The 21,790-nt window shown below is 43.8% G+C and overlaps 1 non-coding gene across 1 annotated transcript; it reads left to right on the forward strand.

The window, feature by feature from the left end:
* Positions 1–4,492: 4,492 nt before the first annotated feature.
* Positions 4,493–4,632, forward strand: LOC120099481 (small nucleolar RNA SNORA48). The gene has a single exon (XR_005498652.1). It is a non-coding gene; the product is annotated as a small nucleolar RNA SNORA48 (small nucleolar RNA).
* The last annotated feature ends 17,158 nt before the right edge of the window (positions 4,633–21,790 follow it).

Here is a 21,790-nt window from a genome sequence, read left to right on the forward strand (position 1 = left end):
ATTGCCTAGAACTGGGACTGGAACCAAAATACATTGGTTTCCCCACTCCTTGAATGTTTTAAGTACTTCAAGTAAAATAGCGAATAGTTTATATTTCTTTTTATATATTTTTTTGAGGCCTGGTCATTCTGACCACTAAAACTTTGTCATAACATTAGGCAACCTGACGTTAGATGTATTTCTCAAAACCTTGTTTTTACAACTTGGTTTTTCACATCTATGAAACTTAATTTCTTCAGGGTCACTTAAGTGTACTATCATATCATCTGCAAATAGTGATATTTTGACTTCTTCCTTTCCAATTTGTATTCCTTTGACCTTCCTTTGTTGTCTGATTGCTCTGGCTAGGACTTTGAGAACTATATTGAATAAGTAGGGAGAGAGTGGAGAGCCTTGTCTAGTCTTTTTATATTTTAATTGAGTAGATACTAAAGCAGTACTACCAAGTAACCTTGCTGTGTGCCAGACTCCATTTCTTCTGGGCTTCATTGATCCCCTCTCCATACACCTTGGGCAGTGGTAAAAATTCCAGGACAATTATTCTAAGAGGGCATATCAATTTTTTTCAATGAGTATTGGCATATCAATTTTGTTTACTAAGGAGCTGATACAAAGCTTATGTCAAACCCAATTTAAAACCATGGCTTTGGACACTTACAGGGCACTTTGAATAATCACTTTGAACCTCAGTGTTTAAATCTGCAAAATAAGAATAACAAAATATAGACTATTGTGAGGAAAGTGTCTCTAGGTGTAAATAGAAAGTGGCCTAGAATGAGGATTGCTTTGTAATTACTTCTTTCTATCTCAGCATCCTGTTATTAAAGAGAAGGTGGTTGCTGGCTACTCATCGCTTCCCTCTGCAGACCGTTGCTTAGTTTCTTGTTCCCTGATGATATCTCTTAGATGTTATGTTGTACAATTGACGCACATGCTTAAGGCTTTAAATAATATTGTGCTCCAACTAACATTAAATTTAGTACTTTACCTAATAATGCAGGGGCTGAATTTCTTTGGAGACTGATAGAGTCCAGATATCTAGCCATTTTGGTCTGTTTTGTGAATTTGGAGTTCCTAATTCTATCACTTCTTGCCTGTTTATGTGTCTGTCCCATTAACTTCTGTTATTAGAGCATCCAGAAATAGTGAAGTAATTTACTAAATTAGTACCCTGAAGTTCAGAGGGCAATTGTTTTATGTAACTGTTTTAAAAGATTCATATCCTCCCCAACGTAAGCAGCCCTGTAAATCTGTCCAGTCTAAGTGTGTTATGATAAGAATAAATTAACCTTCTTCCATTAAAAGAGAAACAGAGAACTTTGTGTTGCAACCAAGGTGAACTGCTTTGTGTCTTTGAGAGATTCACAGTACGTTCATGAAACTGACATAAACACTGAGTCTGCTCAAAGTGAAGAGTGTATTTGTGAGTGTGTGTGTGTGTGTGTGTGTGTGCGCGCGCGCGTGCGTGCACACACACGCATGTGTACATGTGTTCAGGGAGGAGGATACCAAACGTGGTCTTAAGTGTTCATGAAGAAGTGGTGACAAGTCACCAAAGATCACTTTAATAAGAAATTGCAGGTTGGGGATTTAGCTCAGTGGTAGAGCACTTGCCTAGCAAGCGCAAGGCCCCGGGTTCAGTCCCCAGCTCCGAAAAAAAAGAAAAAAAAAAAGAAAAGAAATTGCACGTATGCAGGGCTCTAGTCTAAGTGCTTTATGTGTTAGTTTATTTGATGTTCACAACACCCCCAAAGAAATCTAAGATTGTTGGGGGTACTGAGGCACAGAAAAGTTACCTGTCTTGCCCATGGTCAGATAATTGGCCCACAGAAAAAGACACTGTCAGTTGCTGTGTTGCTTGCTTTGGTTGCAGTTAATAGTATCACCCAGGGGCTCATATTTTGTTCCCAGGTTTTGAATGTCATTGAACCTTTAAGTGGGGCAAAAGTGGAATGACAAAGGAAGGTCCCTTGGGAAGAACTTTTAGGGTAATACCTGCCCCTCATTCTAGCCATTGTCTCTGTTTCCTGGCCTACGACCACAGTGTGAATACATGGTCTTGTCACCAAGGATAGAGACTACCACCATCATGACCAGACCCCACTGAAATGAACTGAACTCCCCCCACCCCCTCCCTTTCTCTTTCTCTCTGAAATCGTGAGTCAAAATTAACCTTTCCTCACTTATAGTGTTTTGGTTTGCTTGTTTTTTCAAGTCTTTTGTCATAGTGTCTCAAAAGAACTCAAACTCTGCTGTTTGCATATGATGCTCAAATGCTATTTCACTACTCTCCACCCTAGAAGCATGAACAAAGCTTTCCTCATGTGGAAAAAACAATGTTTGCTGTTCTTCTGGCACCACACCACTGTCAGCAGCAGTGTAACTCAATGGAGTCACCTCTGCTCATCCTGACAGAGGTCCACACTTTGGCTACTAGAGATATGTGTCTGACTCCAGAGTTTCATGGCATCAACCTCTGAGAGCAGGGTTGAGGCTGTTGGCCAACTAAGTTGCTACACACATTGCTTAACTCAGGGTCCAGGGAGCTTCTGCATTGATTTCTCACCTGAAGGGTTGTTGGCTTTAGAAGCTTCCAAGGGCAACTTTGGTGTTAGATTTGTAGGAAAGAGCTCCCAGAAAAACGTCACCAGGGAACAAACCCCAGTATTTTCTAAGGCCAGGGTCAGTCTATGTCCTCAAACATAGAATATAGGACTGCTAGCCCATGCTAGGCTTCTGTCTATATTGGATATTATTTGTCTTATTAAATGATTTTGTATAGGTGGGGATGCACTGGGTACATTCTGTTTAAGTCAGATTCTGATACATACTTCCAATGGCTCACTCGGTTTTCATTCAGTGGGATAGTACTTGCTTAACATGCATGAAGCCCTGGGTCAAATACCAAGCACTGGAAAAATTTGTTTGATGTGATATGGCTTCTAGAGATACTAGCTAAAATATCATCGCAATAAAACTCAGCTTCAGCTCAAGTGTGTCTTTTTGGTGTGCTGACCATCAATGAGAGATGGTTGCTGACATTTGTTCTATGGTAGGAGGGCTGAAAAGAGAAAACAGAAGCTCAGAGGGCCAGGAGAATGAATGGAAATATGCAACATCTGGGGATAGGAGGTGGGGGGATGCTCTAGAAAATACCAGAGACCTGGGATATGAGAGACTCAGGACTCAATGTAGGGATGACCTTAGCCAAAATGCTCAACAGTAAGGGGAGAGAATTTGCTGAGTCCACCTCCAGTAGATAGGGCCTCAAGTGGAGGGACAGGGTTACTAACCCAGAGTCAAAATTTCTGACCCATAAATGTTCCTGTCTAAAAGAACTGCAGGGACAAAAATCAAGAAGAGACTAAAGGCAATGTGGTCCAGTGACCTGCCCAACTTGGGGATCTATCTCATGGGGGTGCACCGAGGCCTGCCACTATTACTGATGCTATGATGTGCTTACACTCAGGAGCCTAGTATGGTTGTCCTCTGAGAGGCTCAACAAGCACCTGACTGAGACAGATACAGATACACCCAACCATTGGACTGAAGTTGGGGACCCTTATGGTTGAATTAGGAGAAGGATTGAAGAAGCTGAAGGGGAGGGTGACTGCATAGGAAGACCAGCAGAGTTAAAAAACCCAAACCCTGAGAGCGCCCAGAGACAGAACCACCAACCAGGAAGCATATGTGGGTTGGTCTGAACCTTCCCCTCCCTGCCCCTGATCCCCTACTCCTGCACATGTATGGCGGATCACTGCCTGGTCTGGCCTCAGTGGGAGAAGAGATTTGACTTCTCTCCAGGGAAGGGAGGGTGCCTGGTGGAGGAGAGGAGGAGCACCCTCTCAGAGGCAAGGGGGAGGAGAAATTGGATGAGGAACTATGTGAGCGGAGACTGGGAGGGGATAAAAACTGGAATGTAAATAAATAAAATAATTTAAAAACAGAACAATTGTAATTCAATAATCAACAAATTAATTTCTTTCTTTTTCTGTACCTATCTTCATTTAGCCTATCTTAGTTATGGTTACTATTGCTGTGATGAAACATCATGACCAAAAGCATCTCAGGGAGGACAAGGTTTATTTTACTCACAGTTCCACATAGTAGTTCATCATCAAAAGCAGTGAGGACAGAAACACAAAGTAGGAATCTGGGGGCAGCAGCTGATGCAGAGGCTGTGGAGGGGTGCTGCTTACTGGCTTGCTCTCCATAGTTAATTTAGCTTGCTTTCTTAGAGAACCCAGGACCACCAGTCCAGGGATGGCACTACCCACAATGGGCTGGGCATGCCCACATCAATCGCCAATTAAGAAAATGCCTTACTGGCTTGGTTATAGCCCGATCTTATGGAGCCATTTACATTTTTTAAAATTTAAATATGAGGGCTTCTCATATGACTAGAACGTGCAGCTAGTAGACATAAACTAGCCAGCCCACACTCCATTGGAGATCTTCATTCCTTTAAATCCGTCTCAAGAAATACCTTGCCTCCTTCTGGCAATGAGCAAAGAGACACTTTGTGGTTGATGGTGTTTTTCTGTCAGTCAGGGGCAGAGCAGAAGGCAGTCCTTTGTTCATCCTAGCTTGATGCCTGGCTTGGTGGCCAAAGCTTATGTCTAGGACTCATCAAATCAAATCAAATCAAATCAAATCAAATCAAATCAAATCCAGGCAGCACAAGTGTTGAAGAAGGAAGACAGACAGAGACCTGTGGACTGCCATGCCACCCACAGACAAGCCCTCCAGAACATGGCACAGGCATGTCATAGACACCTGCTTGCCTACATGCCACACACGTGGATGGAAGATGTCACCCAGGAGACTGCCAGTCACATGGCCAGCCGAGAACTGGAGGTAACACTAGAGTATGTGGTGGTCAGATGGGAGAGAAAACAGTGGAGCAGCTTGAGCATTATGAAGAAGAAACTGTGGCGACCCAAGGGTGGAGGGGAGTAGCATATTGTTATAAGTGTCCAGTCCTGCCATCTGGGACCATGGTGGGGTCCCAGCCTGAGCTCCTGATGAGAATCATGTCTGAGTCCATGACTATGCAGTGGCAGGGGTTGATGTCGATGTCCTTGGCTCATATTACCACAGGAGAACATGCGGATGTCTCTGTATGGGGTAGCTGTTTCTGGGCCACATGTCTGTTCAGGAGCTATGCAGAACGGGCCCTGCCCTACACTGGATGTCAGGTTCTGGGGAGCTGACCCGGCTCTCACCTGGCAGGGCTCTGGAGAGTAGGCCTTGTCCTTCACCCAGGCAGAACAGTGGAACTGGACCTGATGACGTGGGTGAGTGAGCTGGCCCCGAGGGCATTCATCTGCCCAGCTGCAGAGGTAATGCCCCTCCCCTCCATTTAGCAGTTGGGAAAGATGCCTCTGGGCCACAAGCTCAGGGAAGCTAACTAGTTCCTCGCCAGCTGCAGCACTGAAGCACAGCAGACCTCACTGTGGTGGTGGGAGAACAGGAGAGCCAGCCCAGAAGGCAAGAGTACAGGATATCTGGCCCTACCACTCATCTACCCTAGGGTGGCACGGGTGCAGGGGTGATGCTTTCCCCATCCTCCTTGCCTCTTGCCACATATGGCAGTCAGGAGAGCTGGTACTGGGATCATGAAGACAGGAGATCCCTTCTTGCCCCTTGCCTGTTACAACACTCTAGAAAACAGGCCCTGCACCTCTCCAGAGCAGCACAGCAGTGATGAGCCAGCCCTGATGATGAAGGCTAGGGAAAACTGGCTCCACCACTTGTCTGCCTTAAGGTGATATGGGTATGGGGGTGGTGCCCTCTCCCCCTTCGCCCTCACCACCCGTTGTAGTTGGAAGAGCTGGCCCCTGAGGGCACGAGAGCTGGGGAGCTAGCCCTACCACATTACTGGGTTTCACAATCTGGAGAACCGGCCCAGCCTCTCACCTGGACAACACAATGAAGCAGGCCCTGATAGTGAAGGCATGGGTGAGCCAGCCCCGAGGACATGAGAGCAGAAAAAAAAATGACCCTGCCTCCTGATGGCGAGGGCACTGGGTGGCCTAGCTAGAGCAGCTAGAGTGCTCACCCTGATGGTGCAGATAAGGGAGAGCCTGCGGGCTGACCATCTCATCTACCATCCAAGCCCAGATCCAGGGCTCTGCAATGGCCCGCCCCAAAACCTGTATCATCTACAAAGGGCGCCGTGAATGGGGCTAGTCTTGCAGTTTGAAACTTGCTGGATCTCCATGACACAGGGCAACAACAGGATAAACAGGAGGAATTCCAATGAGGATCCAATATTAATGGTGTCACAGAGGCCAGAGATCTCAAACCAGAGCAATGACTCATTACAGTAAACATTTGCAAGTGAAGATGTGTGGACAAAAGGATATACTGCAGGATACACTGCAACATGCTACAGCTCACACAATGAAATGTTTCTATGCTTTGTTGTTGTTTCTTTGTGTGGGTATTTATGCTGTTTTGGGGGGAGGTTGCAAGGGTGAGAGGCAGATATGAGGGAAAGGAGTGATGAGCAGGACTGGGGTGCATGATATGAAAGTCACAAAGAATCGATTAAGAGTTCAAAAGAGTTTCCGTTTTCTGCCTGCACCCAGAGCTGACCTGGTCCCACAGCTCTCTGTACACAAATTGTGTGGGAGAGAGAGCTGGACTCTCAGAAGTGGGGACAGACCTGAGAGCATGGGGAGACCACCACTTCTGCTCACATTCCTGACCCAAGAGAAACGGGTTTGGAGGGCTCTGGACATAGGAACCGAGGAGCAGTCTTAGGACAGGACCCTTCTGATCACTGCCTGCACCCAGAACTGAAGCCAGTCACCCAGAGTTCTGACACACCTGAGAGCAGAGGAAAGACCACCACTTCTGCGCCTAGGGACCATCTGGAGCCCTCAGGACACAGGGACACAGGAGCAGTCTAGGACAGAATGCTTCTAGTTTCTGCCTGCCCCCAGAGCTAAGCCAGTGACACAGCTCTCTGTATTCAGATCCTGCTGGAAGAAATGTTCAACTTCTTCAGTCATCAGGGAAAAGCAAAATCAAAACAACCCTGAGATTCTACCTCACATCAGTCAAAAATGGTAAGATAAAAAACTCAGGGGGCAACAGATGCTGGCAAGGATGTGGAGAAAGAGGAACACTCCTCCATTGTTGGTGAGATTGCAAGCTGGTACAACCACTCTGGAAATCAGTCTGGAGGGTCCTCAGAAAATCGGACATAGTACTACCTGAGGACCCACATATACCACTCTTGGGCAGATGCCCAAAAGATGCTCCAACATATAACAAGGGCACATGCTCCACTATGTTCATAGCAACCTTATTTATAATAGCCAGAAGCTGGAAGGAACACAGATGTCTTTTTTTTTTTCCATTAATTTATTTATTCACTTACATCCTGATCACAGCCCCACCCCCTCATCCCTGCCCCCATTTCACCCCTCCTACATCCCCCTTCTCCCTGGTACATCAAGTCACTGTTGGAGAAGGCACAAATTCTCCCACTGATGCTAGACAATGTAGCCCAGTTAGGGAAACAGGACACACAGGCAGATAACAGAACCAGGGACAGCCCCTTTCCCACTCCATTGGAGGACCCGCTTGAAGACCAAGCTGCACATCTACTATGTGCATGTATATTGGGGCCTAGGTTCCAGCCCATGTATGCTCTTTGGTTGATGGTTCAGACTCTGGGAACCTCCAAGGTCTAGGTTAGTTGACTCTGTTGGTCTTCTTCTGGAATTCCTAATCCTTCCAGTTCCTCAGTCCTTCCCCCAGCTCTTCCATAAGACTCCCTGAGGTCCATCTAATGTTTGGCTATCAGTCTCTGCATCTGTCTGACTCAGCTGCTGGGTGAAGCCTTCTGGAGAACAGTTATGCTAGGCTTCTGTCTGCAAGCATAACAGAGAATCATTAATAGTGTCAGGGGTCAGCTTACCATTTTTTTTGTTGCTGTTGTTGTTGTTGTTGGTTGTTTGCTTTGGAAAGGATTGTCTTCAAAAAACCAGATATTTGCAGATATTTGTGTCTTTTGGATCTTCTTTCTCTGGATCTTTTTTTTTTTTTTTTTTTTTTTTTTTTTTTTTTTTTGGGAATATGCAGCTTTTAATTCCTTCAATTGTTTAAAAGGTATAGCTTGATTAATTCAAACAAGACTGCCCTCAAATACAGGGCACTGTAAATGAAATCTTTATATATCCTCTTCTTTCTCTAGAACACTCTGCAATTCTGCCTGCAATGTAGATATACTTTTTTTTTTAATATTTCTTTTTTTTTTTTATTAACTTGAGTATTTCTTATATACATTTCGAGTGTTATTCCCTTTCCCGGTTTCCGGGCAAACATCCCCCTCCCCCCTCCCCTTCCTTATGGGTGTTCCCCTCCCAACCCTCCCCCCATTGCCGCCCTCCCCCCATAGACTAGTTCATTGTGGGTTCAGTCTTAGCAGGACCCAGGGCTTCCCCTTCCACTGGTGCTCTTACTAGGATATTCATTGCTACCTATGGGGTCAGAGTCCAGGGTCAGTCCATGTATAGTCTTTAGGTAGTGGCTTAGTCCCTGGAAGCTCTGGTTGCTTGGCATTGTTGTACTTTTGGGGTCTCGAGCCCCTTCAAGCTCTTCCAGTTCTTTCTCTGATTCCTTCAATAGGGGACCTATTCTCAGTTCAGTGGTTTGCTGCTGGCATTCGCCTCTGTATTTGCTGTATTCTGGCTGTGTCTCTCAGGAGCGATCTACATCCGGCTCCTGTCGGTCTGCACTTCTTTGCTTCATCCATCTTGTCTAATTGGGTGGCTGTATATGTATGGGCCACATGTGGGGCAGGCTCTGAATGGGTGTTCCTTCAGTCTCTGTTTTAATCTTTGCCTCTCCCTTCCCTGCCAAGGGTATTCTTTTTCCTCATTTAAAGAAGGAGTGAAGCATTCACATTTTGATCATCCGTCTTGAGTTTCGTTTGTTCTAGGGATCTAGGGTAATTCAAGCATTTGGGCTAATAGCCACTTATCAATGAGTGCATACCATGTATGTCTTTCTGTGATTGGGTTAGCTCACTCAGGATGATATTTTCCAGTTCCAACCATTTGCCTACGAATTTCATAAACTCGTTGTTTTTGATAGCTGAGTAATATTCCATTGTGTAGATGTACCACATTTTCTGTATCCATTCCTCTGTTGAAGGGCATCTGGGTTCTTTCCAGCTTCTGGCTATTATAAATAAGGCTGCGATGAACATAGTGGAGCACGTGTCTCTTTTATATGTTGAGGCATCTTTTGGGTATATGCCCAAGAGAGGTATAGCTGGATCATCAGGCAGTTCAATGTCCAATTTTCTGAGGAACCTCCAGACTGATTTCCAGAATGGTTTTACCAGTCTGCAATCCCACCAACAATGGAGGAGTGTTCCTCTTTCTCCACATCCTCGCCAGCATCTGCTGTCACCTGAGTTTTTGATCTTAGCCAATCGCACTGGTGTGAGGTGAAATCTCAGGGTTGTTTTGATTTGCATTTCCCTTATGACTAAAGATGTTGAACATTTCTTTAGGTGTTTCTCAGCCATTCGACATTCCTCAGCTGTGAATTCTTTGTTTAGCTCTGAACCCCATTTTTTAATAGGGTTATTTGTTTCCCTGTGGTCTACCTTCTTGAGTTCTTTGTATATTTTGGAAATAAGGCCTCTATCTGTTGTAGGATTGGTAAAGATCTTTTCCCAATCTGTTGGTTGCCGTTTTGTCCTAACCACAGTGTCCTTTGCCTTACAGAAGCTTTGCAGTTTTATGAGATCCCATTTGTCGATTCTTGATCTTAGAGCATAAGCCATTGGTGTTTTGTTCAGGAAATTTTTTCCAGTGCCCATGTGTTCCAGATGCTTCCCTAGTTTTTCTTCTATTAGTTTGAGTGTGTCTGGTTTGATGTGGAGGTCCTTGATCCACTTGGACTTAAGCTTTGTACAGGGTGATAAGGATGGATCGATCTGCATTCTTCTACATGTTGCCCTCCAGTTGAACCAGCACCATTTGCTGAAAATACTATCTTTTTTCCATTGGATGGTTTTGGCTCCTTTGTCAAAAATCAAGTGACTATAGGTGTGTGGGTTCATTTCTGGGTCTTCAATTCTATTCCATTGGTCTATCTGTCTGTCTCTGTACCAATACCATGCAGTTTTTATCACGATTACTCTGTAATACTGCTTGAGTTCAGGGATAGTGATTCCCCCTGAAGTCCTTTTATTGTTGAGGATAGCTTTAGCTATCCTGGGTTTTTTGTTATTCCAGATGAATTTGCAAATTGTTCTGTCTAACTCTTTGAAGAATTGGATTGGTATTTTGATGGGGATTGCATTGAATCTGTAGATTGCTTTTGGTAAAATGGCCATTTTTACCATATTAATCCTGCCAATCCATGAGCATGGGAGATCTTTCCATCTTCTGAGGTCTTCTTCAATTTCTTTCCTCAGTGTCTTGAAGTTCTTATTGTACAGATCTTTTACATGCTTGGTTAAAGTCACACCGAGGTACTTTATATTATTTGGGTCTATTATGAAGGGTGTCGTTTCCCTAATTTCTTTCTCGGCTTGTTTCTCTTTTGTATAGAGGAAGGCAACTGATTTATTTGAGTTAATTTTATACCCAGCCACTTTGCTGAAGTTGTTTATCAGCTTTAGTAGTTCTCTGGTGGAACTTTTGGGATCACTTAAATATACTATCATGTCATCTGCAAATAGTGATATTTTGACCTCTTCTTTTCCGATCTGTATCCCTTTGATCTCCTTTTGTTGTCTGATTGCTCTGGCTAGAACTTCAAGAACTATATTGAATAAGTAGGGAGAGAGTGGGCAGCCTTGTCTAGTCCCTGATTTTAGTGGGATTGCTTCAAGTTTCTCTCCATTTAGTTTAATGTTAGCAACTGGTTTGCTGTATATGGCTTTTACTATGTTTAGGTATGGGCCTTGAATTCCTATTCTTTCCAGGACTTTTATCATGAAGGGGTGTTGAATTTTGTCAAATGCTTTCTCAGCATCTAATGAAATGATCATGTGGTTCTGTTCTTTCAGTTTGTTTATATAATGGATCACGTTGATGGTTTTCCGTATATTAAACCATCCCTGCATGCCTGGGATGAAGCCTACTTGATCATGGTGGATGATTGTTTTGATGTGCTCTTGAATTCGGTTTGCCAGAATTTTATTGAGTATTTTTGCGTCGATATTCATAAGGGAAATTGGTCTGAAGTTCTCTTTCTTTGTTGTGTCTTTGTGTGGTTTAGGTATAAGAGTAATTGTGGCTTCGTAGAAGGAATTCGGTAGGGCTCCATCTGTTTCAATTTTGTGGAATAGTTTGGATAATATTGGTATGAGGTCTTCTATGAAGGTTTGATAGAATTCTGCACTAAACCCGTCTGGACCTGGGCTCTTTTTGGTTGGGAGACCTTTAATGACTGCTTCTATTTCCTTAGGAGTTATGGGGTTGTTTAACTGGTTTATCTGTTCCTGATTTAACTTCGATACCTGGTATCTGTCTAGGAAATTGTCCATTTCCTGAAGATTTTCAAGTCTTGTTGAATATAGGTTTTTATAGTAAGACCTGATGATTTTTTGAATTTCCTCCGAATCTGTAGTTATGTCTCCCTTTTCATTTCTGATTTTGTTAATTTGGACACACTCTCTGTGTCCTCTCGTTAGTCTGGCTAAGGGTTTATCTATCTTGTTGATTTTCTCAAAGAACCAACTTTTGGTTCTGTTGATTCTTTCTATGGTCCTTTTTGTTTCTACTTGGTTGATTTCAGCTCTGAGTTTGATTATTTCCTGCCTTCTACTCCTCCTGGGTGTATTTGCTTCTTTTTGTTCTAGAGCTTTTAGGTGTGCTGTCAAGCTGCTGACATATGCTCTTTCCTGTTTCTTTCTGCAGGCACTCAGCGCTATGAGTTTTCCTCTTAGCACAGCTTTCATTGTGTCCCATAAGTTTGGGTATGTTGTATCTTCATTTTCATTAAATTCTAAAAAGTTTTTAATTTCTTTCTTTATTTCTTCCTTGACCAGGTTATCATTGAGTAGAGCATTGTTCAATTTCCACGTATATGTGGGCATTCTTCCCTTATTGTTATTGAAGACCAGTTTTAGGCCGTGGTGGTCCGATAGCACGCATGGGATTATTTCTATCTTTCTGTACCTGTTGAGGCCCGTTTTTTGACCAATTATATGGTCAATTTTGGAGAAAGTACCATGAGGAGCTGAGAAGAAGGTATATCCTTTTGCTTTAGGATAGAATGTTCTATAAGTATCCGTTAAGTCCATTTGGCTCATGACTTCTCTTAGTCTGTCTACATCACTGTTTAATTTCTGTTTCCATGATCTGTCCATTGATGAGAGTGGGGTGTTGAAATCTCCCACTATTATTGTGTGAGGTGCAATGTGTGTTTTGAGCTTTAGTAAGGTTTCTTTTACATATGTAGGTGCCCTTGTATTTGGGGCATAGATATTTAGGATTGAGAGTTCATCTTGGTTGATTTTTCCTTTGATGAATATGAAGTGTCCTTCCTTATCTTTTTTGATGACTTTTAGTTGGAAATTGATTTTATTTGATATTAGAATGGCTACTCCAGCTTGCTTCTTCTGACCATTTGCTTGGAAAGTTGTTTTCCAGCCTTTCACTCTGAGGTAGTGTCTGTCTTTGTCTCTGAGGTGTGTTTCCTGTAGGCAGCAGAATGCAGGGTCCTCGTTGCGTATCCAGTTTGTTAATCTATGTCTTTTTATTGGGGAGTTGAGGCCATTGATATTGAGAGATATTAAGGAATAGTGATTATTGCTTCCCGTTATATTCATATTTGATGTGAGGTTATGTTTGTGAGCTTTCATTCTCTTTGTTTTGTTGCCAAGACGATTAGTTTCTTGCTTCTTCTAGGGTATAGCTTGCCTCCTTATGTTGGGCTTTACCATTTATTATCCTTTGTAGTGCTGGATTTGTAGAAAGATATTGTGTAAATTTGGTTTTGTCATGGAATATCTTGGTTTCTCCATCAATGTTAATTGAGAGTTTTGCTGGATACAGTAATCTGGGCTGGCATTTGTGTTCTCTTAGGGTCTGTATAACATCAGTCCAGGATCTTCTGGCCTTCATAGTTTCTGGCGAGAAGTCTGGTGTGATTCTGATAGGTCTCCCTTTATATGTTACTTGACCTTTTTCCCTTACTGCTTTTAATATTCTTTCTTTATTTTGTGCGTTTGGTGTTTTGACAATTATGTGACGGGAGGTGTTTCTTTTCTGGTCCAATCTATTTGGAGTTCTGTAGGCTTCCTGTATGTCTATGGGTATCTCTCTTTTTAGGTTAGGGAAGTTTTCTTCTATGATTTTGTTGAAGATATTTACTGGTCCTTTGAGCTGGGAGTCTTCACTCTCTTCTATACCTATTATCCTTAGGTTTGATCTTCTCATTGAGTCCTGGATTTCCTGTATGTTTTGGACCAGTAGCTTTTTCCGCTTTACATTATCTTTGACAGTTGAGTCAATGATTTCTATGGAATCTTCTGCTCCTGAGATTCTCTCTTCCATCTCTTGTATTCTGTTGGTGAAGCTTGTATCTACAGCTCCTTGTCTCTTCTTTTGGTTTTCTATATCCAGGGTTGTTTCCATGTGTTCTTTCTTGATTGCTTCTATTTCCATTTTTAATTCCTTCAACTGTTTGATTGTGTTTTCCTGGAATTCTTTCAGGGATTTTTGCGATTCCTCTCTGTAGGCTTTTACTTGTTTATTAATGTTTTCCTGTGCTTCCCTAAGTGTGTTCAGGTCTTTCCTGAAGTCCTCCAGCATCATGATCAAATATGATTTTGAAACTAGATCTTGCTTTTCTGGTGTGTTTGGATATTCCATGTTTGTTTTGGTGGGAGAATTGGGCTCCGATGATGGCATGTAGTCTTGGTTTCTGTTGCTTGGGTTCCTGCGCTTGCCTCTGGCCATCAGATTATCTCTAGTGTTACTTTTTTCTGCTATTTCTGACAGTGGCTAGACTGTCCTATAAGCCTGTGTGTCAGGAGTGCTGTATACCTGTTTTCCTCTCTTTCAGTCAGTTATGGGGACAGAGTGTTCTGCTTTCGGGCGTGTAGTTTTTCCTCTCTACAGGTCTTCAGCTGTTCCTGTGGGCCTGTGTCTTGAGTTCACCAGGCAGCTTTCTTGCAGCAGAAAATTTGGTCTTACCTGTGGTCCCGAGGCTCAGGTTCGCTCGTGGGGTGCTGTCCAGGGGCTCTCTGCAGCGGCAGCAACCAGGAAGACCTGTGCCGCCCCTTCCGGGAGCTTCAGTGCACCAGGGTTCCAGATGGTCTTTGGCTTTTTCCTCTGGCGTCCGAGATGTGTGTGCAGGGAGCAGTCTCTTCTGGTTTCCCAGGCCTGTCTGCCTCTCTGAAGGTTTAGCTCTCCCTCCCACGGGATTTGGGTGCAGAGAACTGTTTATCCGGTCTGTTTCTTTCAGGTTCCGCTGGTGTCTCAGGCACAGGGGTCCTGCTGCTCCTGGGCCCTCCCCCACGGGAGCCCAGAGGCCTTATACAGTTTCCTCTTGGGCCAGGGATGTGGGCAGGGGTGAGCAGTGTTGGTGGTCTCTTCCGCTCTGCAGCCTCAGGAGTGCCCACCTGACCAGGCGGTTGGGTCTCTCTCTCACCGGGTCTGGGAGCAGAGAGCTGCTGCGGGCCGGGATCCGCGGGTGTGGGACTTCCGGTAAACACAGAACGTGCCCGGTTCTAAAGAAATTCTGCTTCCGTGTGTCCCAAGCTCACCAGGCAGCTTTCTTGCAGCAGAAAATTTGGTCTTACCTGTGGTCCCGAGGCTCAAGTTCGCTCGTGGGGTGCTGCCCAGGGGCTCTCTGCAGCGGCAGCAACCAGGAAGACCTGTGCCGCCCCTTCCGGGAGCTTCAGTGCACCAGGGTTCCAGATGGTCTTTGGCTTTTTCCTCTGGCGTCCGAGATGTGTGTGCAGGGAGCAGTCTCTTCTGGTTTCCCAGGCCTGTCTGCCTCTCTGAAGGTTTAGCTCTCCCTCCCACGGGATTTGGGTGCAGAGAACTGTTTATCCGGTCTGTTTCTTTCAGGTTCCGGCGGTGTCTCAGGCACAGGGGTCCTGCTGCTCCTGGGCCCTCCCCCACGGGAGCCCAGAGGCCTTATACAGTTTCCTCTTGGGCCAGGGATGTGGGCAGGGGTGAGCAGTGTTGGTGGTCTCTTCCGCTCTGCAGCCTCAGGAGTGCCCACCTGACCAGGCGGTTGGGTCTCTCTCTCACCGGGTCTGGGAGCAGAGAGCTGCTGCGGGCCGGGATCCGCGGGTGTGGGACTTCCCACAGATGTCTTTTAACAGAGGAATGGATACAGAAAATGTGGTACATCTACACAATGGAGTACTACTCAGCTATTCAAAACAATGACTTCATGAAATTCATACACAAATATCATCCTGAATGAGGTAACCCAATCACAAAAAACACACATACTATGCACTCACTGATAAGTGGATATTAGTCCAAGAACTCAAATTACCCAAGATACAATCCACAGACCACATGAAGCTCAAGAAGAAGGACAACCAAAGTGCAGATGCTTGAGTCCTTAGAAGAGGGAACAAAAATATCCATATTAGGCAATATGGAGACATAGTTTGTAGCAGAGACTAATGGAACAGCCTTTCAGAACCTGCCCCACATGGGTACACAGTCCCTATATGTACAGCTATCAAAACTTAGATAATATTGATGAAGCTAAGAAGTTCATGCTGATAAGAGCCTGATATAGCTGTCTCCTGAGAGGCACAGCCAGAGCATGACAAATACAGAGGTGAATGCTAGCAGCAAACCATTGAACTGAGAACAGGGTCTCAGTTGGAGGAATTAGAGAAAGGGTTGAAGGAGCTGAAGGGGTTTGCAACCCCATTAGAACAACAATACCGAGGTTGGGGATTTAGCTCAGTGGTAGAGCACTTGCCTAGCAAGCGCAAGGCCCTGGGTTCGGTCCCCAGCTCCAAAAAAAAAGAAAAGTTAAAAAAAAAAAAAGAACAACAATACCAACCAACCAGAGCTGCCAGGGACTAAACCACTACCCAAAGAGTAGACATGGACAGACCCATGGCTCCAGCCGCATATGTAGCAGAGGATGACCTTGTTGGGCACCAGTGGGAGGAGAAGCCCTTGGTCCTGCCAAGGCTGGACCCCCCAGTGTAGGGGAATGTCGGTGGGCGCAGGAAGGGGGTCATTCTGGCGGAGAACACCAGAAGAAGGAGATGGGGTTGGGATGGGGGCTTATGATCAGGAAACCGGGAAAGGGAATAACATTTAAAATGTAAATAAAAATTAAACAATAAAAAATGGAAAAAAATAAGAAATAATTTCAAAATAAATAAAAATCTTGCTGCTGAGGAGTGGGAGTAAATATCTTTGATCCCAGCACCCAGGAGTCTTATGAACTTTGGGATTTTAAAAAATCCCCAGATCTTTTTGAGTTAGTCAAGGTCAGCCAAGTCTACGGAGTCTTTTCCACAATAATTAGGGCTACAAACAGAAACCCCGTCTTTAAAAGAATGCTTAGAAAAAAATAAAAAAAGATCAGGGAATCCTCTGCTGTATATGTGTTGAAGGCCTCGTCTCTGCTGCTGTACACTGCCTGGTTGATGGTCTTGTGTCTAGGAGATCTCAGGGGTCCAGGTTAATTGAGACTGCTGGTCCTCCTACAGGGTTGCCCTCCTCCTTAGCTTCCTCCAACTTTTCCCTAATTCAACCACAGGGATCAGCAGCTTCTGTCCATTGGGTGGATGCACATATCTGCATCTGACTCTTTCAGCTGCTTCTTGGGTCTTTTGGAGGGCAGTCATGATAGCTCCCTTTTTTGTGAATGCCCCATAGCTTCAGTAATGGTGTCTGGTCTTGGGCCCTACCCTTAGGCTGGATCCCACTTTGGGCCTGTCGCTGGACCTTCTTTTCCTCAGGCTCTTCTCCATTTCTATCCCTGCATTTCTTCCAGACAGGAAGAATTATGGGTCAGAGCCTTGGCTGTGGGATAGCAACCACATCCCTCACTTGATGACCTGTCTTTCTGCTGGATGTGGATTCAATAAGGTTTCTCTCCCCACCGTAGGGCATTTCACCTATGGTATTTCCCCTTTGAGTCCTGAGAGTCTCTAACTTCTCAGGTTTCTGTACATTCTAGAGGGTCCTCCCAACCTCCTTCCTCCTTAGGTCACCTGTTTCCATTCTTTCTGCAGGCTCTCAGGGCTTCAGTCCTCTTCCCCTACCTAATACCAGATCATGTTCCCCTCTCCTACCACCCTCATTCCCTTTCCCTCCTTCCTTCCCCCCTCCCTCCCTCCCCCTTTTGCTTTCTTCCCCTTCCAAGTGTTACTAAAGCATCCTCACTTGGGTCCTTAGCTTGTTGACCTTTTTGAGTTCTGTGGGCTGTATCATGTATATTCTCTACTTGGGTTTTTCTGTGTGTGTGTGTGTGTGTGTGTGTGTGTGTGTGTGTGTGTGTGTGTGTGTCTAACATCCACTTATTAGTGAGAACATACCATGAATGTCCTTTTGGGTCTGAGGTACCACACTCATGATGATATGTTCTAGTTCCATCCACTTGCCTGCAAAATTCATGATGTCCTCATTCTTTTTTTTTTTAATTAACTTGAGTATTTCTTATTTACATTTCGAATGTTATTCCCTTTCCCGGTTTCCGGACAAACATCCCCCTAACCCCTCCCCCTGCCCCTCTATGTGGGTGTTCCCCTCCCCCTCCCCCTTTATGTGGGTGTTCCCCTCCCCATCCTCCCCACATTACCGCCCTCCCCCCAAGGGACCAAGGGCTTCCCCTTCCACTGGTGCTCTTACTAGGCCATTCATTGCTACATATGCAGTTGGAGCCCAGGGTCAGTCCATGTATAGTCTTTGGGTAGTGGCTCAGTCCCTGGAAGCTCTGGTTGGTTGGTATTGTTGTTCCTATGGAGTCTCGAACCCCTACAAGCTCTTTCAGTCTTTTCTCTGATTCCTTCAACAGGGGTCCCGTTCTCAGTTCAGCGGTTTGCTGCTGGCATTCGCCTATGTATTTGCTGTATTCTTGCTGTGTCTCTCAGGAGAGATCTACATCCGGTTCCTCTTGGCCTGCACGTCTTTGCTTCATTCATCTTGTCTAATTGGGTGGCTGCATATGTATGGGCCACATGTGGGGCAGGCTCTGAATGGGTGTTCCTTCTCCCTCTGTTTTTTTTGCCTCCCTATTCCCTGCCAAGGGTATTCTTGTTCCCCTTTTAAAGAAGGAGTGAAGCATGCACATTTTGATCAACTGTCTTAAGTTTCATGGTTCTGTGCATCTAGGGTAATTCAAGCATTTGGGCTAATAGCCACTTATCAATGAGTGCATACCACGTATGTTCTTCTGTGATTGGGTTACCTCACTCAGGATGATATTTTCAGATCCAACCATTTGCCTATGAATTTCATAAAGTCGTTGTTTTTGATAGCTGAGTAATATTCCATTGTGTAGATGTACCACATTTTCTGTATCCATTCCTCTGTTGAAGGGCATCTGGGTTCTTTCCAGCTTCTGGATATTATAAATAAGGCTGCTATGAACATAGTGGAGCACGTGTCTTTGTTATATGTTGGGGCATCTTTTGGGTATATGCCTAAGAGAGGTATAGCTGGGTCCCCAGGTAGTTCAATGTCCAATTTTCTGAGGAACCTCCAGACTGATTTCCAGAATGGTTGTACCAGTCTGCAATCCCACCAACAATGAAGGAGTGAGTGTTCCTCTTTCTCCACATCCTCGCCAGCATTTGCTGTCACCTGAGTTTTTGATCTTAGCCATTCTCACTGGTGTGAGGTGAAATATCAGGGATGTTTTGATTTGCATTTCCCTTACGACTAAAGATGTTGAACATTTCTTTAGGTGTTTCTCAGCCATTCGACATTCCTCAGCTGTGAATTCTTTGTTTAGCTCTGAACTCCATTTTTTAATAGGGTTATTTGACTCCCTGCGGTCTAACTTCTTGAGTTCTTTGTATATTTTGGATATAAGCCCTCTATCTGTTGTAGGATTGGTAAAGATTTTTTCCCAATCTGTTGGTTGCCGTTTTGTCCTAACCACAGTGTCCTTTGCCTTACAGAAGCTTTGCAGTTTTATGAGATCCCATTTGTCGATTCTTGATCTTAGAGCATAAGCCATTGGTGTTTTGTTCAGGAAATTTTCTCCAGTGCCCATGTGTTCGAGTTGCTTCCCCACTTTTTCTTCTATTAGTTTGAGTGTATCTGGTTTGATGTGGAGGTCCTTGATCCACTTGGACTTAAGCTTTCTACAGGGTGATAAGCATGGATCGATCTGCATTCTTCTACATGTTGACCTCCAGTTGAACCAGCACCATTTGCTGAAAATGCTATCTTTCTTCCATTTGATGGTTTTGGTTCCTTTGTCAAAAATCAAGTGCCCATAGGTGTGTGGGTTCATTTCTGGGTCTTCAATTCTCTTCCATTGGTTTATCTGTATGTCTCTGTACCAATACCATGCAGTTTTTATCACGATTACTCTGTAATACTGCTTGAGTTCAGGGATAGTGATTCCCCCTGAAGAAAGTTGTTTTCCAGCCTTTCACTCTGAGGTAGTGTTTGTCTTTGTCTCTGAGGTGTGTTTCCTGTAGGCAGCAGAATGCAGGGTCCTCGTTGCGTATCCAGTTTGTTAATCTATGTCTTTTTATTGGGGAGTTGAGGCCATTGATGTTGAGAGATATTAAGGAATAGTGATTATTGCTTCCTGTTATATTCATATTTGGATGTGAGGTTATGTTTGTGTGCTTTTCTTCTCATTGTTTTGTTGCCAAGACGATTAGTTTCTTGCTTCTTCTAGGGTATAGCTTGCCTCCTTATGTTGGGCTTTACCATTTATTATCCTTTGTAGTGCTGTATTTGTAGAAAGATATTGTGTAAATTTGGTTTTGTCATGGAATATCTTGGTTTCTCCATCAATGTTAATTGAGAGTTTTGCAGGATACAGTAACCTGGGCTGGCATTTGTGTTCTCTTAGGGTATGTATGACTTCAGTCCAGCATGTTCTGGCCTTCATAGTTTCTGGCGAAAAGTCTGGTGTGATTCTGATAGGTCTGCCTTTATATGTTACTTGACCTTTTTTCCTTACTGCTTTTAATATTCTTTCTTTATTTTGTGCGTTTGGTGTTTTGACTATTTTGTGACTGGAGGAGTTTCTTTTCTGGTCCAATCTATTTGGAGTTCTGTAGGTTTCTTGTATGCTTATGGGCATCTCTTTCTTTAGGTTAGGGAAGTTTTCTTCTATGATTTTGTTGAAGATATTTACTGGTCCTTTGAGCTGGGAGTCTTTACTCTCTTCTATACCTATTATCCTTAGGTTTGATTGTCTCATTGAGTCCTGGATTTCCTGTATGTTTTGAACCAGTGCCTTTTTCCGTTTTACATTATCTTTGAGTTCTTCACCTCCTTCTTGAAGTCCTCCAGCATCATGATCAAATATGATTGTGAAACTACATCTTGCTTTTCTGGTGTGTTTGGATATTCCATGTTTGCTTTGGTGGGAGAATTGGGCTCGGATGATGCCATGTAGTCTTGGTTTCTGTTGCTTGGGTTCCTGCGCTTGCCCCTCACCATCAGATTATCTCTGGTGTTACTTTGTTCTGCTATTTCTGATACTGGCTAGACTGTCCTATAAGCCTTTGTGACAGGAGTGTTGTAGACCTGTTTTCCTGTTTTCTTTCAGCCAGTTATGGGAACAGAGTGTTCTGCTTTCAGGTGTGTAGTTTTTCCTGTCTACAGGTCTTCAGCTGTTCCTGTGGGCCTGAAGAGTTCCTGTGTGTTCCTGTGGTCCCGAGGCTCAAGTTTGCTCTTGGGGTGTTGCTTATGGGCTCTCTACTAGGGCAGCAACCAGCTGTCCTCATTCTTAATAGCTGAGTAGTATTCCATTGTGTAAATGAAGCACATTTTTTGTCTCCATTCTTCTCTTGTAGGACCTCTGTGTTGCTTCTAGCTTCTAGTTATCACAAATAAGGCCACTATGAACATAGTGGAATATGTGCCCCTGTGACATGGGTGAGGCATCTTTGGGGTATATTCTAAGAGTGCTATTTCTGGGTCCTTAGGTAGGTCTATTTCCAGTCTTCTGAGGAACCTCCAAATTGATTTCCAGAGTAGTTGTACCAGTTTGCATTCCCTCCAGCAAATTTTACATTTTTAAATGATGTTTTTTTTTTATCTCTGTTATGGTTTGATTTGTGCCTCCTTGCTATTATTAGGGGTTTGTTTGACCTAGGGTCTCAACAAATTTCACAAGCTAGTTTCAAATATAATTCTTCATAGTGTGGGTGAGATGAATCTCAAAATACTTTTAATTTACATTTCCCTTATGGTTAAGGGTATGGAACACTTTTCCAAATACGTAATATTCATTTTTTTTCTGTTTTCTTCTTTTGAGAGCTTTCTGATCTAAAGGTATTGCTGTTCTTGATTAGTAATTTGAAAATTGCTTTCAATTTCAAGGTTGTGTAAAAATTTATATAAATATGGTATATTCCCTGCTAGTAGCATCTTTGGAAATTTTACTAGTGACCCTATCTAGGCCTAGAGTTTTCTTCATGGAGCAGTTTCAAACTATGAGTTCAATTTACTTAATAGACAGAGAGCTATTACGGCTATGATTTACTTTTGAGTGCTTTTTTATGGTTTGTGTCTTTTAAGCAATTTGTTCATTACATCAAGAGCTCTAAGTCTATGAAACAAATTAATAGTTGGTATTTTCTAAAACTCCTCATATTTCCCTTAGTTCTCCTTCTTAT

This window comes from Rattus norvegicus, chromosome X (genome assembly GCF_036323735.1).
Source record: "Rattus norvegicus strain BN/NHsdMcwi chromosome X, GRCr8, whole genome shotgun sequence".
NCBI lineage: Eukaryota > Metazoa > Chordata > Mammalia > Rodentia > Muridae > Rattus > Rattus norvegicus.